This window comes from Nelumbo nucifera, chromosome 1 (genome assembly GCF_055504915.1).
Source record: "Nelumbo nucifera cultivar China Antique chromosome 1, China Antique-T2T, whole genome shotgun sequence".
In the NCBI taxonomy this organism is placed as follows: Eukaryota; Viridiplantae; Streptophyta; class Magnoliopsida; order Proteales; family Nelumbonaceae; genus Nelumbo; species Nelumbo nucifera.
Genome location: NC_142649.1, coordinates 78045160 through 78059713, shown reverse-complemented (window position 1 = coordinate 78059713; position 14554 = coordinate 78045160).

The following is a 14554-nucleotide window of genomic DNA, read 5'->3' as shown; positions in this document are numbered from 1 at the left end:
AAAAAGTATCTGCTCGGGGATACCGACCCAAACCACTACGTGACGATCCCGAAAATCTCTCCAACAAACCCCGAACCTCACGAGATCACGCCGCATAACGGCAAGTCTTATCTCCTCCCTGCTCGGTTCGAGAGGAATTGATAAGCTTTATTAGTTGATAGCGTTATCTCCCAATTAAAGTAGAATCAAATCCCATCGTGATGGAGATCACAGAACCGATCCAAAAGACCCGCGAGGACTCAACTATATAAAGGCTCCAACCCTGAGGGCACAAGGTACACGTGATTTTTCTGCTCTCTAGCTCTCTACATTCTCAAAGCTCTTCAGCTCGCACCAGATTACTAACTTAAGCATCAGAGCGACCTCTCCGGGTTAGCCACCCCGGGTTCTTTGATCTTGTTTTGCAGATTTACCTAGCTCGCTATCCAATTGGAAGCCAGATCTCCCTCTAGCAGGGAGCAGTCAGATCGCGCTACATCAATTGGCGCTGTCTGTGGGAAGACGATAAAAAAGCCTTCTTCACAATTAACAGCTTTCATCTGAAATCAATGGCATCTTCTAGTCACGCCGAACAGAGTAGTGAAATGAATGTCTTTGGGGGGCAACTTCAATTTCCATCAATGTGCATTGGTCAGTTCACCATACCGCTTACTGCGGCTGGGGTCCCAACACTGACCATGCCGTAAAATACTATACAAGTGAACGCCCCACTCCCTCCAGTGGTGAGCGCAACCTTCGCTGAACCATCTGTGATCCCCCCCGGAGCCAGGCAATCCTAGTTTGACGACTTGGTATACTGTGTGCGGGCCATTCAGGTCCAAATGCAACAGGTCCAGCAATTCCAGCATCATGTGTTCTACCAGTACTACCAGCAGTAGTTCCCTCCACTACCGCAAAGCCAGCAGCCAGTTCCACCCCGACACCCAACAACTCAGCAAAACTGACCTCGCATGCAAAACATCTCTCGATCTCCCCACCGAGGTGAGGAGACTTCCCAGGTCCCACTTCATCTTGGGAGCCAAGTCTCACCTCGTGGAAGGAGAGACGGACAGATCACCCCGCCTGCTTCACAAGGCAACATTGGAAACAGGTCCAAGGATACTCAGCCCAACAGGGCCATTCTTTCTTGGCGTTCGCATCAAGAAGGCAGATTGCATGTAGGTAACCGGTTCGGAGTTTTGGCCGCAAACTCAAGGCAAGGTCCTTCCATCCGTGACAGCCAGCCCCAAGATCCCACAAGGAACTAGGAGCTACCTCGCGGCAGAACAGTACCAGATCATACTGAGGTTAGTAGTACCAATGCAGAGCCCATGAAGAAGCAACAACGAAGGTGTCACAAGGCACGCCGAACTTCAGTTCAGAACAGCCAGCTCGCAAGACCGAACCAACAGGAACAGGTGAAAGGTAAAGAGGAGGCAAGCTCGGTAGCCACAAAGACTGCTTCTCTGCTCTCCGGGTCGTCCCCTCTGTCTTCCGAGCTCTTGGCGACCCCAATGCCCAATGACTTCAAGATGCCTCCCCTAGATAAGTATGACGGGTCCTTTGATCCTAATGATCACGTGGATTCCTTCCAGTCCCATATGCACCTAGCTGGGGTTGACGCGTCCTGCATGTGCGTAACTTTCTCCACCACATTCAAAGGAGTAGCTCACACATGGTATCGGAACCTCGCACCAGGGTCAATCAAGAGTTGGGCACAGTTCGTGGAGTTATTCACCTTGCACTTCATCACCAGCAAGAAGTGTCTGAGGTCTCAAGAGAGTCTCCTTAATGTAGTTCAAAGAGAAGGGGAGTCCATCAGAAGCTACATCAAGCGCTTCAATGACACCTACCTGTAGATCCCCGACCTAGACCCAACGATGAGACTCACGGCAGCAAAAAAGGGCATAAGTCACAGGGAATTCAAATGGCATGTGGTGGCCAACAAGCCGAAAGACATCACAGAATTTCTCAAGCTTGCCGACCAGTTCATCGGAACCAAGGAAGAGATGAACCCGAAGACCGGCAATCTAGCTGAGAAAAGAAAAAGAGACGGTGACAATACCGGTAACGATAGTCGTAAGAGAAGAAAGAGCAAGTCTCCGAGCAGGGGAGGAAATAAGTTTGGGAGCCGATCTCCTTCGTGATCTCACAAGTCAGGTCAGCACTCCAGAACCCCACCTGTTGAAAGGATGAGCTACACACCCCTCAACACTAAGCGAGGTGAAATCCTGATGGCCGTCAAAGACTTCCTTTGTCCAGTGACCACCTAGGTTGAGGGGAGATCCTGCAACCAGAAATCGGAACGTCTACTGCCACTTTCATAGAGACCATGGACACAGTACGAAGAACTGTAGAAACCTCCGCGACGAGATAGAAGAGTTCATCCGCCGCGGGTATTTGAAGAACTTCATACAACGAGAAGGAAGAAGCCAGACAGACTGCCAACCAGACTAGTAGGGGGACCAGAGAGAATGCCCCCGAGTCCAGCAGTAGACAGAGCGAGCAGCTGCCACGATAGTTGCCCAAGGAAAGGCCGATCCAAGGAGTAATCAATATGATTACTGGTGGGTCCATCATCGCGGGGTGCACTTCGGCAGCAGGTCAAACTTCAGTCCGTGAATTAGAAAGTGAGGAGTAGAACCCACCAAAGTGACCTAGAATTGAAGAGCCGATTTATTTCATAGAGGATGATGCACGCGGGATCTAGTATCCTCACGATGATGCCCTGGTGATAAAGCTAAGGCTCAATGACTTCGAAGTCAAGTGCATCCTAGTGGACTCAAGTAGCTCGCCGAAAAACTGTTCAAAGACGTCTTCGACAATCTCCAGCCCCAGGAAAGCGACCTAAAGCCGATGGATACCCCCTGGTAGGCTTCAGCGGAGAGGAAATTAGACCCCTAGGGCAAGTTTCAGTACTCGTGGAGGTCGGCACATGGCCAAACATAGCGAGGTTTGAGCACATGTTTCTAGTAGTCGCAACCCCATCTCCCTACAATACCATAGTAGGTCGGCCCATTATGCATGCCCTACGTGTGGTAGTATCCACCTACTACCGGTCAATGAAGTTTCCTACAGATTATGGAGTAGGGGTTGTGTGAGGAGATCAACTCGAATCTCATAAATGCTATGTAGCCGCCCTCAAGGGGAAAGCCAAACTAGCGGCTGACATCGAGCTCGAGCGACCTAGAGTATGCCGAGGAGCGAGCTACACTGATAGAGGAGACGGTTCACATCCCAGTCTCGCCTGATGATCCAATCCAGCTAAGACCCTCCAGATCGGTGCTTTTATCGAGGAGCCACTTCGCTCTTAGCTAGTAAGTCTTTTACTTCAAAATTTATATATCTTTGCTTGGTCCGCGGCATAAATGCCCAGAATAGAATTTAAAATTTTAACTCACAAGTTAAACACCGATCCCTTAGTTAGGTTGGTTAGACAGAAAAAATGCAACCTCGCCCCGAAACGCTGGAGGATAGTCGAAGAGGTTGGGAAGCTCTTAGCGGCAGACTTCATCAGGGAAGTCCATTACCTGAGCTGGGTAGCTAACCCAGTTCTGGTAAAAGACTATTTCCCGCTGCCCAAGATCGACCGCCTAGTGGACGCGACCTTAGGGCATGAGTTGCTGAGCTTTCTAGATGCATACTCTAGTTACAACCAAATCAGAATGGACCCCACTGATAAGGAAAGACAACCTTTATAACTGAGCTCAGCATTAGGGTATTTTTGGTCAATTAGGCCATTAGGGTCATTTACTGAAATACCCATTGTAGTTTTGTGAATTTACTAAAACCTACTCTATAGTTTCTGTTTTACTTAAACACACCCATAGTTTGTAGCCAATTTACTTAATCGACCTTTTGTTAGTAATCCTTTGTATTTCTATATAAAAATGGTAATGCGATCATATAAATAGAGTGGAAAATGTTTAAATGCATGAGCTTATGTTTTTTTATTCCAAAAGTACCCCTAAAACTTCATCCAGCTTCTATAAATAAATAAGGTTTGATTTTCAGATCTATCAAAAAATGTTTGGCTTCAATAGAATGAAGAAGAGAGAACAATGCGTCTAGGGTTCATCATCAATAGTTTGTCTTCATTCTTCAAACAGACAACAATTTATTTTTTTTTGTAAAAAAAAATTTGTCGAATAGAATTGTTGCTCATGTTTCACTTTGGAGACTCCTTGAAGCTTTCAATGGCGCGCTCCCTCTCTTCAGCTTGTGCCTCTTGAATGGTAGTCTCAAAGATCTCGGTGCGCTCTCGGATCATCGCTTCAAGGTTCTCGTTCTCGCGCTGAAGCTTCCCCTTCTCCTCAGTCAGTGTCAGGATCAACTCCTGTTGACTCCGAGCTCCCTTCTTAGCCCGAAGAACCTCACCTCGAGCTATGTCTAGCTCACGGTAAAGTTTTCGTGCCTTATCCTCGACCTCCCGAGCTTGCTTCAGGCGGACCTCGGACTGGTAGACCAACGAGTGAATGGCGGAGTTCACCTAGCAAAGGAAGCAGAGGTAAGTACACTTAAAAAGCAGACAAGGAAATGAAGTGTAAAGCAAGAATACTTACACCATGCAATAGCTGGCAGCCCGACCTCCGAGCTGACTTGTAGGCATATCGGCCCACTCCGCAACCTCTTCAGGAAAAATGTCGTCCTTACTCTTGAGGAGCCCGAGCCGAGGGGTCATTATACTTTCCTTCGGAAGCTAGGGCTCGGGCGCGGAACTGCTCTCTGGTTCACGAGGCAGAGCACCTTCATCTTGGTCTTCGTCTAGGTCCACAATGGGAGGCTAGGGATGGACCTCCTCCTCCGGAAGCTCAATAGAGATCGGCTCTGGCGCAATGACCTCGGGTAGAACAGGGGCAAAAGGACCGGCCTCCCAGCGAGCCTTCTTTGAGGCCTTCCTCTTCTTCCCTCTTTGGAAGCTCTTCAGAAGGTTCTCTGCATCGACCTCCGGCATGGCTACTGCAAGAGGAAAAGAAAAGGTTAGTCACAAACTAAAGAAAATTCAAAGTAAATAAGTACTAAGGTGGAGGCCTACCGGGAGGGCTCAGTCCAGCTCGCACAAGCCTCTCCTCGGCCAAGAAATCTCTAATCTCCAAGCCGAGGTCCCTCCAGGAGTTAATGGCCGCCATAGTCTCTGCATCTAAGCTTACCCCAGGGTCTTTGATAGCCACCCTCTAGTGAGTCAAGAAGGACCATCCCTCAGGGTTCCGAACAAAAAAGTATCTTCTCTTCTAGGCCGGTACTTTGTTCGGGCTGCCGAACAAGATTTTGAACCCGGGCCGAGGAGAAATGTAGTAATTTTGTTAGACTTCCCTACGTAGACAAGAGGAGTTCTTTTTGATTGAGCAGATCGAACTAAATACATCTTAGGATAGAGGTCGGTTGTACTCGTGGAACATGGAGATGATACCTACTATAGTTTGGATGTAGTTGGTCGATGGTGATGTCAAAAAACTTGATTATTTCTATAATAAATGGGTGGAGTGAGAAGCGCAACCCAACTACGAGCTTCTCTTCGAAAACCACGAGCTCATGGTGACCATGAACCCAAGGGTACTGACATAAAGGGATACTAAAAACTAGGTTATCAGGGAGACGATAATGAGCTACCAAGGACAGCAGCCTGCCGAGGTCATAGTAGAAGGCCCGAAGTCATCCAGATCCCAACCCCAAGAAGAAGATGGGACCTCCTCTCTGGAGGTCGGTCCCTCCTCCCAAGCTTCGGGCTCCTAAGGCCGAGATGGCCCAACTTCAGGTAAAGAGGTTTCCTTTAAGGGGCGAAGGGGGGGAACTACCTAGCGAGGAGCTGACCTCGCCAACGGGAGCCGAGGATTGCACCTCGGCACCCTCGAGCTCACTAGAATTGCCAAGGAGCCTATCTATGCTAGCACTAGACATGATTGAAACAGGAGCAAGAAAGGAGAACAAACTAAGAATAGACGAACTCACCAAAAGGAAAACGACCTCGGAATACAAAGGAAGAAGTAGCGAGCTGAAGGACTCCGATGCGACCTCGAGAGATCTCAATCACAGGATTTTTGGCAAAGAAGAGGGGTTCCTCGGCCCCCTATTTATTGTTCACCGCGAGGCGATCAACGACTGAGACCTGCTCGATCCAATGGCTCTCATGAAAACTGATTGCATGATGCTCGAGGACGAAATCGGTTGAGCGCATTTTTGACGTCCGCGCGTACACCCAACGCGACCTGGGTTATTACTAGTTGATCCGGAAGTCCGAACATGTCCGACCAAATTATTCACCCGGAAAACTGCCTAGACCTCGTGCCAAATCCACCTGGACTCGTCATGAACTCCCTGCACCGGGTCGAAACCCCTGGCTCGGGGAGTGGGGGGCAATTGATGAAGGGTGATTTGGCCCGACCTAGTAAAAAGAGGACACGTAGACATGACTTGACTAAGAGATGTCAACTCAGCCTGACATGCTTAGTTCGCAACAGTTGAGCTCGGACACCCAACCACCTCGGCATGGGGTCACTTCGGGACAAGGTTGCCTCGGAACAAGGTCACCTCAAGACAAAGCCACCTCGGCCCCAAAGCACTTTGGCATTTAGTCCAGTTTGGAACTAAAAAGTATCAGCTTGGGGATACCGACCCAGACCACTACATGACGATCCCGAAAATCTCTCCAACAGACCCCGAACCTCGCGGGATCACACCGCATAACGACAAGCCTTATCTCCTCTCTGCCCGGTTCGGGAGGAATTGATAAGCTTTATCAGTTGATAGCATTATCTCCCAATTAAAGTAGAAATGGATCCCATCGTGATGGAGATCATGGAACCGATCCGCAAGACCCGCGAGGACTCAACTATATAAAGGCTCCAACCCCGAGGGCACAAGGTACGCGTGATTTTTCTGCTCTCTAGCTCTCTAGCTCTCTACATTCTCAAAGCTCTTCAGATCGCACCAGATTACTAAAGCATCGGAGCGACCTCTCTGGGTTAGCCACACCGGGTTATCTGATCTTGCTTTGCAGATTTACCTAGCTCACTGTCCGACTGGAAGACAGATCACCCTCCAGCAGGGAGCAATCAGATCGCGCTACATCAATATTGTTTCTCTAGACTCCAGGACTTCCAATGTTGCTGATGAGTGATGACTTCAAATGCAATGAGCGAATGACATTGAAACCACATGAGATTGATCATTTCATACGGGATGGCGATGGCTACTGGCTAGTGGCTATTTATTAGACTCCACATTACTGAAGTTGTTGTATTTTAATCTCATTAGAGATTAAATCCAATGGGGTTTGATTGGTCAATAACATGAAAAAATACTTGCATATATATCTTGAAAAATAATTTTTTTTCTTACTAAAATCAGTTTTCAACTTGTTGAAAATTTGCTACCGCACAACACACATGCATGACTCTTCACGTGTGATTAAGAGACACTTTTCAAATTATTTAAGGAGTATTAATCAAGCAATTACACACATCTTCAACTTAACTAGTTGCGGATTCTCGCTCAAAGATCTTTTATATCTTGAAAATGGATTTAATTACCTGTAACTCAAACAACAAATTCAATCGAATTGAATGAAAAAAAAAAGCAGACACGCCTGAAAACTTTTCCTCCAAATTCCAGTGATCCAAATTCTCAACAAAAACAATGTTACCACACATCAAGACGAGGTGGTTGACTTCCGGTCCGACATACAAGGTTGATGGCTCGTTCACTAGTCAATCGTGAATGAATTTCTTAATAATTTTCCTGTTATGTGTGGAGCGATCGTTGTGTTACCATATTTCGATCGTATTCACATAGTACCGGCTGTCAGCCCCATGTTGAAGATAATGAACACAGGGATTCAATGCAATTGGATTATTGAACCAATCATGCATGTACAAAATGTGACAAATTTGAAAGGCCAAAACAAGAACAGTACTAGTCTTAAGTCTGCTTTAGCAAATCAGCAGAAATGAAACAACTGCACCATCTCACCTACTGCCTAGTGCCTAACTGGGTCATTTAAAATGAAAAAGCAGTTTCTCTGATTCGTCGGAGAAGAGATCTGGGATCAAATCCCGCTGCCACCAGGGGTTGGCGGGGGGTTTAGGGAAAGGAGATGGGCTACCCTCTGTTGTGTAGCCCATGAAATAAGTAAAAAAAAAAAAAAAGAAAAAAATTGTTGCCTTACCATTGTCCTAAGTAAATATTTTTGTACTTCAAAGTGTTCAATATTAAAACATGAATTGAGAGGTGTGTGGGTAGGAAGGCGCATAATCAGCGGAACATGCTTCCTGGAATCATATCTCAATTATTTATAGCAACATTTTGACCCTTTTGCCCTCATTTAGGTTTTTCTACCACCTTAATATTTGGTAATGTCAGCAAGGTGCCAACCGGCTGGGCTCTTGCTCTTTGTAGCGGAGGCTTGGGGTCCAATTTCAATTATTTATGGGTCCTCCCAAGGAAACCCCCCTCCCACTTTGTAGTATGGGGTTCTGTTGATATTCGGTTTGATAGAGTGCAATAAAGTAATTTTAATCTTGAGCTTCGAGGGTTCTGGGGAGATGAGTCGAGGCCGAGGACTGGAGGTTGAAGCGTATCGCTCCTTCGAATACTGTAGAAGTCGAGGGCTAGTACCGAGAAGGGTGTTCGAGGGAGGGCAAAGTGTTGTCCCCACAGTGATGAACCTACAAGGGAGAAGGTGTCAAAGGCCTTGGGTGGTTACCCGAGGCGGGGACTCCGATGATCAAGTTAGTACGTGCACGAGGTAAGTGATGAGTCTGGAGCCGAGGGGTCTAGACGAGGTCTCAGATAACGTTAAGTCCTTAGTTGAGAGAGCACTAGAGATCACAAAGGCTTCGAATTGAATCCCTTACCTTGTGGGGGGTGCCTTGCATTTATAGCCGGAGCCGCTAGGGGGTAGTTGGGCTCGGATGGTCCAAATGTGAGTCGTACAAGGGCCTGGCGAGACGTTCTGCTAGTGCCACATGGTGCCCTGCGACTGGGTCTGCCTGGTCCGCGTCAGGTAACACTTAGCAGACGTCCTCCATTCGACCCGCGTCAGCCTTGTATAGGCCAACTGAATGCACCTACATCAGGGTCAATGACAAATACCTATTGAACTTTCATTTGCAACAAAGACGGGTATGTTATACAAAGACCTCCTTGTACTATGGGGTCAATGACAAATACCCCTAAACTTTCACTTTGCCAAAAATACCCATTCATTAGAGTTTGGTCTGTTAACTTCAAAAAAGATTCTTATTCAATTGTTTATTTTTTTTTTAAATCCCTAAACTTCCCTTTTCTTATTTATTTCAATGATTATGATTCGATTAGTTTCTAGATATAACATTGAAGTCCTCTGGTTGTCCAATAGGTCATTGCAGATTTATGGTTAGATTCAACATTGAAATGAAATGGTAGAGGTTTCTCTCTAATAGATATAAATTTATGGTTTCATTTGATTTTCTTGATTTAAGGAGAAAGGAGTGGATAATTTATATATTTTAAGATGAAGAGAGACATTCATGAATCATGCTAGTGAAGTGAATCAAGAATTTGAAGAAACTTTTTTTTTCTATGACAATGAAACGATTTTTGTTTGGAGAAAATTGAGGTATTTTTGGTCAATTAGGCCATTAGGGTCATTTAATGAAATACCCATTGTAGTTTTGCGAATTTACTAAAACCTAATCTATAGTTTCTGTTTTACTTAAACACATCTATAGTTTGTAACCAATTTACTTAATTGACCTTTTGTGAGTAATCCTTTGTATTTTTATATAAAAATGGTAATGTGATCATCTAAATAGAGTGGAAAATGTTTAAATGCATGAGCTTATGTTTTTTTATTCCAAAAGTACCCCTAAAACTTCATATCCAGCTTCTAGAAATAAATAAGGTTTGATTTTCAGATCTATCAAAAAATGTTTGACTTCAATAGAATAAAGAAGAGAGAACAATGCATCTAGGGTTCTTCATCATCAATAGTTTGTCTTCATTCTTCAAACAAACAACAATTTATTTTTTTGTAAAAAAAAAAATTATCGAATAGAATTGTTGCTCATGTTTCACTTGGGACAAAAATATCATTTCCATTTTTTTTTTCTGTAGATTAAATATGTTTGAAGGGATTTTAAAGTCAAAACTGTAATTTTTCACTTCCATTTAATGAAAAGTCCATATATGAAGTAAATTAGTTGCAAACTATAGGGGCATTTTAATATAGGATTAGGTTTTAGTAAATCCATGAAACAAGGCATGTTTTAGTAGGGATGCAAACGGAGCGGGTCGGATTCGTATCAGGGTATATTAGAATCCAATCTGACACTGTTCATGTGCAAGCCAATCCAATCCAAAGATCCAATTGGATCTGATGGGACTTGACTTGAATTCGAATCCTATTGTTAAGTCGGATCTTCGGATCTGATCCGATCCGACTTTTTTTCTTTAAAAGCTAATAAATTATTAAAATAATAAAATATACTAGTTTAAAAAAAATAAAAACAAAAAATATAAATATTTTTTAATTATTTTCATCATATATATACATATTTTTTATAAAAAATAAAAAATATAATAAATTTATAAAAATATATTTATAATAAATAAATAACATATATATATATATATAATTATATTTATAAATATATAATATACATCGAATCCGATCATGACGCGATCCATTTGCACCCCTATGTGGCTCTTTTTTATGAAGGGCCGCACAACTAATAATTACTAAAATTACTAAAATAGTACAAAGACACTCCAATGTTTGACTTTTATATATGGAAACTAAATCGTTGGTGGAATTTCCCTCTTTTACAAAAAGTGAGATGTGCCCTAATCACTCCCTTAAGCTATACATTCTAAGATACATTCATTCCAAATAAAACGAAAAGAGCAAGGCAATTTTTTCCATAACTAACTGTACACAAAAAGAAAATAAAATAAAAAAGAAAACATTCTTTTACAATAATATCTCTTAAAAAATAAATTACACAACGAATCGATCAGATCTTTTGTGGATTTCCCTGAAAAAAACTTACGTCTTTTGTTTTTTTAAGGGAGAGTCTAGGTTTGGATACATCTCTTCGTTTTATTAGAATTTTGGGTAGAGTGCAGTGTAAAAATCTCTAAACATGGAATCATTGGCTCTATACTAGATTATCGCAAATCGCAAAGAGATGTATCCAATTCAGTACCCTTCTTTCCAATGGCCTATCTATCTGCCTATGGGCTATGGCTTCCGCATGATCAATGAGAAGCATACAATTTTATTTTTTCTGAACGTCTATACTAAACGTCATGTACTAAGCGTACGCTAACATATGATAGAAGAAAAATCTTTTGATTTGTTAGAAAGAGGTGGGAAAGATGGAATATTCCTAAAATATTCCACTTTCCCATGTTTGTTTTGTGAGACACACGAAAATGGGATGGGAAAATAGGGGGACGCACTTTCTCAAAAACTGGGATTTGAGGTCGCACAAAAACAGTGCGACGCCGGTGAGACAATAAAGGGAAAGAGTATCGGGCTTGCTTGTTAAAAGAGTTTATTGTGTCTTCTCCACTTCCTATATGCCCAATAGCAACGTCCAAGCTTCCGGTGACATTTTCAGATAAGATGGCTGTCTCCACTTCTAATGCTGCAATCACAGTGGGCCTGGCTGCCATGGATTTCGACAATCAATGCCAATGCTCTCTCTCTCTCTCTCTCTCTTTCTTCAGCATTTGATTTCCTTCTACCATTTTACTTCGATTAAGATATAACCTATTTTTTCTTGAAAAAACAGAGCTCTTTTCTTCTCTTCAACTCTCCATCTCTTACTCTATGTTATCTCCCCTGTCTACTACATGGATATGTTAGGATTGAATTCTGAATTACCGATTAAGTAGTATGACAAAAAAGAAAATAATTAAGAAATATGTGAATTATAAAGTAAATAATAAGAGCAAAAGGAAAGGTAAAGATGGTACCAGATTTACGTGGTTCGGTCAAAGAGACCTACATCCACGGGAGAGGAAAGAAAACTTGTTTATTCATATCCTTGATGAGAGTATTACAAACTGACCACCTTACAAGTGCCGAAATGCCTATAACAAAGCCTTGATGCACTCCATAGCATAGATGATTGCAGATCTTGCTGGAAGATGGCGATGGAGTTCTCACAATCTCTTCAGCTTTCTAATGCTCTCTCTCCATGTGTGTACTACCTCCAAAGGCACCCTTTTTATAGAAGAAAATAGGGAACATGGTCCCTCAAAATTCTGGCGAAAGAAATGGAGGGGCAGAAGTGAAGGAGGCAAAAATAAATGCAGTAGTTTTTGGTGGAGTCGAAATGGTAGAGCAGTAATTGTGGCTGTTGAAATCACAACAGTCACACCAAACGACATCATTTATTGTCACTGTTGAATTGCGCAGCCACACCAAACGTCAACAATCTCCACATTGGCGAGAATTCAAACAGCAAATCTCCCTCTCCAAATGCCCCAAGGGCATCAAACATCAAATGAGACAAGACCCACCAAGTCGATGCAAGCATCGAAATTGGATGATGGTAATGACCTTGTCAACATATCTGCCAGATTCTCAGCGGAAGCTATTTTGTTAACCAAAACACGACCATCCTTAACAATATCATGAACAAAGTGATAACGCACATCAATGTGCTTGGTCCTCTCATGAAACATCTGGTCATGAGTCAAATGTATGGCACTCTACCTGTGAGTTCACCAACCAGATTTCACAACCATAAAGCTTCCTTAGCGGCATCAGCCACCGCCATATACTCAGCTTCAGTCGTAGACAAAGCAACAGTCGACTGAAGTGAAGCTTTTCAGCTAACAGAGGTACTACCCAAAGTGAAACAATAGCCAGTGAGAGATCTCCTCCGATCAAGATCTCTAGCATAATCAGAATCACAATAACCGAAAAGTTTCTCTATGGATCTTCCAAACTCAAAGCAGAAATCAGATGTACCTCTCAAATACCTAAGTATCCACTTCACGGCTTCCCAATGAGTCTTCCCCGGACAAGACATATAACGGCTTACAACACTGACTGCCTGAGCAATATCTGGACGTGAAAATACCATAGCATACATGATGCTACCAATAGCATTACAGTAAGGCACACGAGCCATATATACCTTCTCTTCATTAGACTTCGGTGACTGCTTCGCCGACAACTTGAAGTGAGTTGCTAGAAGAGTGGAGACAGGTTTGGCATCTGACATGCCAAAACAATCAAGAACTTTCTCAATATAGTTCTACTGATTGAGAAACAGTTTCTCGTTCTCACGATCATGAATAATCTCCATACCCAGAATTTTCTTCGCTGGACCCAGATTCTTCATCTCGAACTCACTATTCAGAAGAGACTTCAACTTCACAATTTCAAACTTATTCTTAGAAGCAATGAGAATGTCGTCAACATATAATAACAGATAAACGAAGGAATCATCAGAGAGTTTCCTGAAATAAACACAACTGTCAAAGGCACTCCTGGAATAACCACTAGAAGTCATAAAAGCATCAAAGTGCTTATACCACTGCCTTGGAGACTGCTTAAGGCCATACAGAGACTTCTTCAACAAGCAAACGTGGTCTTCCTTTCCTTCCACAACAAAACCATCTGGTTGTTTCATATAAATTTTCTCTTTCAAATCACCATGCAAGAATGCAGTTTTAACATCTAATTGCTATAATTCCATATCATGCATAGCTACCATAGCAAGCAAGGTACGGATAGAAGAATGTTTAACAACAGGGGAGAAGACTTCGGTATAGTCAATACCTGCAACTTGACTGAAACCCTGTGCCACTAACCTTACTTTGTGTCGAGCATCCTCAACACCAGGAATACCCTCCTTAGTCTTGTAGACCCACTTGCACCCAACAATTTTCTTCTTTGGTGGTGGTGATACAAGCTCCCATGTGCCATTCTTTTTGAGAGATGCAATCTCCTCTTCTATGGCAACTAACCACTTACAACTGTCTGGACTAGATATGGCTTCATCGTAAGTGGTCTAATCGGTAGTGCTATCTACCTCACAAGCGACGGTCAATGCATAAGACACACAATCATCAAATCTTCTTGGTGGTCTTATCTGTCGCCTCGGTCTATCTTTGGCAATAGTGTACAGCTCTTGACTGGGCTGAACATCATCCGATGTGACTGACTCATTTGAAATAGACTGAGAAGGCTGTGAAGATGGATTGGGCTCCACCTCCACCTACATCTGATCATCTTGTGATGTTCCTGAATCAACAACAACAGAATCCTCCTTCCTTGGAGATAACATGTGTGATTCATCAAATATAACATCACGACTAATAATAATTTTCTTACTCGAAGGGCAATACAACTTGTAACCCTTTACACCGGAGCCATAGCCCACAAAGATACATTTTTTGGCTCTAGGTTCTAACTTTCCATCGTTAACATGAGTATAAGCAGGACAATAAAAAATTCTTAAAGATGAATAGTCAACAGGGGTACCTGACCAAATCTCAAATGGAGTCTTAGCCTCGAGAGCTGAATGCGGAGATCGGTTCACCAAATAGGTTGCCGTGGAAATTGCCTCGGCCCAAA